The sequence below is a fragment of the Lycium barbarum genome, chromosome 5 (genome assembly GCF_019175385.1).
Source record: "Lycium barbarum isolate Lr01 chromosome 5, ASM1917538v2, whole genome shotgun sequence".
Lineage (NCBI taxonomy): Eukaryota > Viridiplantae > Streptophyta > Magnoliopsida > Solanales > Solanaceae > Lycium > Lycium barbarum.
Window position 1 is genome coordinate 43,245,498 of NC_083341.1, and position 3,360 is coordinate 43,248,857.

The 3,360-nt window shown below is 39.7% G+C and overlaps 1 long non-coding RNA gene across 1 annotated transcript; it reads left to right on the forward strand.

The window, feature by feature from the left end:
• The first annotated feature begins 645 nt into the window (after positions 1-645).
• On the forward strand, positions 646-3,098 carry LOC132642448 (uncharacterized). The gene is made up of 3 exons (XR_009583167.1): positions 646-804; positions 1,715-1,765; positions 2,977-3,098. It is a non-coding gene; the product is annotated as an uncharacterized LOC132642448 (long non-coding RNA).
• Positions 3,099-3,360: the final 262 nt, after the last annotated feature.

Genomic DNA, 3,360 nt, shown 5'->3' on the forward strand with positions numbered 1-3,360 from the left:
GTATATCTCAACTATAATAACAAATAATGTCTTGAATGGAAATAGAAATTTGAAAAGAGAGATCTTCAGGTGGCATGGCATGGATAGAAGCTCACCCTCGAATCTGATCGAGCAAACTAGCTTCAAGCTAGAGATGTAGTCTGGATGAAATCTCTGGAACAAAATCTGCACTAAAAAAGGGTGCAGCAAGGTAGTATCAATACAAACACTAAGTACATGTAAGTATCATAGGCCGACTAAGATTAGTGTTACATCCGGTATTTTTGCATATTCGAAAAATTGGAGATAACTTGGCTTGTAATGAATGAGGCCATAATTGGACCTTACTTGGTATGAATGTGTTGGCTATGAAATTATTAGTGTGAAATACGGAGGAAGGCCAAGGGCAAAAATTGGAATTTCGGAAATTAGCCTCGGGAATTTTAAATTAGCCATAAGTAATTGGGCTTGGGGAATCAAAAAAAAAAAAGAGAAGGCCCAACTATGCAAAGGGTGGCCGGCCATGGTAATTAAAATGGCCCAAGCCCACAATAAATTTAACTCATGTATTAATAAGAAGATGATCCATAATTCTTTCCTTTTCAAGAAGTTTCAAGAACATAAAATTGAGAGGAGAAAAAAAGAAGGCCTACGGCCAAGAAGAGAAAGAGAAAAGAAAAGAAAAAAAAATCTTGGAGTTAAATCCTTGGTTCAAAAATCCATTTCTTGTGGGATTATTACTAAGTGCAAGATTCTCTACAACTTGGTACAATTATTTTGGCAAGAAACTATCTTTGGTAGCAAGGAGAATTTGTTGGTAAAAAGGTAAGAATCTTATGTTCTTTTCATGTTATGAAGCTTTGTTTATGTTGTGGAATGTAGGAATTGGTAGAAACTATGGAAATATGGAAGTTTGTATGGTATTGGTATGTATGCATATGTATGGCCGTGTGTGTGCATAATTGTGTGGTTGAGATGTGTTGAATTTTGTATTGTATCCTAGTTGTGATTTTGATGGAATTTATATTGGAAGTGAAAGTTGAATGAATTAGGGGAAGTTGGAAAATATAGCATGTGGCCGTGTGGTGTGATGTGGATGATGGAAGGTGAATTAAATCTTGTTAGTATGTTAAGTGTGTTATTGTGAAGTGAATGAAAGAATAATGGTTTTTGTTATCATGGAAGAATGGTTGTTAAGTTGTTGTAGGAAATTATGCAAATTTATTGTCACTTATGTAAAAATGGAAATGAAAGTATTAAGAGGCAAATTATGGTTGTCATTGATGAAGTTGAAAGATAGAAATATATCATGAACATGTTTGCTAAAAGATTGGAAGTTGTGGGTGAATTATGCTTTTGGTAGGAAACTTGTATATTGTGCATACTTTATGTATATTTGGTGAAAACGATAGGATATGCCTTTGAATCATGTTGTAGTGATCTTGATGAGTGATGAATATGAAAATAATCAGTTTGGTTTGGAAGTGTAAGGTCGGAATGAAAGATGTTACGTTATGACGGAAAGATGGCAAATTGTGCCATATTATGTGTTTTGAAATACTTGTTGTCATTATAGATATTGTTGTTGGGTTGCGTTGATTGTTTGGCTGTGTTTAACTTTTGGGGATGTTATATGTATAAAGGAAATACTGCCGAAATTTTGGTAGGCAAATATGTAATGAATTTGGAGTCTTAAGTCTTGAATTTGACAATTGGTAAACATGACCATTTGTAGATTCTGGACGAGATTGGAATCGAAGCCAAGCGAGCGTAAGGCGCAATCGAGGTATGTAAAGCCTACCCCTTCCTTCTTAGGCATGTTCTGAACATAATAGGCTCAGCCGCGAGCCTTAAATACGACTTCGTTCCCCGGAATTCGAGATGGAAACCCGCTCCAATTCCTTCAGCGAGACTGAATCACTTTTCTTATAATTTGTCCCTAAAGTGAACTTTTGTATGAAACCTTCCTAAACGAAGTCAGAATACTCCCAAATGATTATGGATGACCTCTTAAGGTCTATTATCAGTAATTTACGTATGTCGCCTCAAGTTGGTCCGAGGTGGGCCCACAAGGCCCTGACACTTTTTGTATGACCTGAATTGCCCTATTTCTGTCCGTTTCTCACAGGCAACATCTGGACTATTATTCTGATCACGATATGACTACTTTTTATATAAATTTTACAAAATGGCTTTGACATCAAAAAAAATCTGATTCTGGTAATAATCTGTTTTACCTTCCCAAGCAGGATATAGGCGCACATTATGAACGCTATCCGAATACTCTGATTTGACTCGCCATTTGGCCTACTTCAGTTTGATTGAGTCGGTATAACGATCTGTATGTATGTGGTTTCTCATTAATCTGTTCATGGATGTCTCAATGCTTCCTTTCACCGGATCCCGGGCCGGTGTATATCGTGCGGATGGGCCGCCGAGTCCCTTGTCCGGGGCCGGGTCCCATGTATGAATTCTGAAGTATGATGTATCTGGTTCCGGGGTGCTGTGGTATATGTCGTCCCCGGTTACCGTGTATATGTTACGAAGTATGATGTGTCCGGTTTCTCGGCGTGTGATCTGTCCCCGGGGTTACCGTGGTTATGATATGATGTGTTATGTGACGGAGATGTTCGAAGATGTGAAATCTTCTAAAATATGATATGTTGTGGCGCCAAAGGCAGGAGTTGCGACCACGTTCTTGTGCCCTATTATGATTCTGTCTGTCTGATTGGATTCTGATTCTGTCTGTCCGTATGGATTATGATTCTGTCTGTCCGTCTGGACTATGATTCTGTCTGGTATCCTTCCGTCTGTCTGTCTGGACTACAACTCTGTCCGGTATATCTCTGTCTGTTTGTTGGATTACGATTCCGTTTGCTATATTTCTGTGCTTCCGGTTCAGACTATGATTATGTTTGTTGTGTTTCTGCTTTATATACTCGGTACATTCTTCGTACTGACCCCCGGTTCTTCGGGGGCTGCGTTAGATGCCCGCAGGTACAGACGCACCTGAAGATACGCCGCCAGTCTAGGGCTCAGATTCTGCTATTTTGAAGAGCTCCTTTGGTCCGGAGCGTGTACTTTTGGTATATATCTTCTGTCTTCTGTATATTCTGTATGTATGGCAACTCCGGGTACGGCGGGGCCCTGTCCTGACATATGACTCTGTCGGTCTGTTTAGAGGTCTGTGGACATGTTTGTGGGTTAGGGTCTTTCTGTACGGATGTGTGTATATGTTGTGTTTGGGGCGACCCCATTCGCCGCGGCGGCCGGTCCGCATATGTTTATATATTGCTTTGCTGGCCGGTGTGGCCTTTCTTGGTATTTTCTGTGCGCAGGGTTATTTTGGATAGTATGTAAAATAAAGGAAACTCTGCCAAA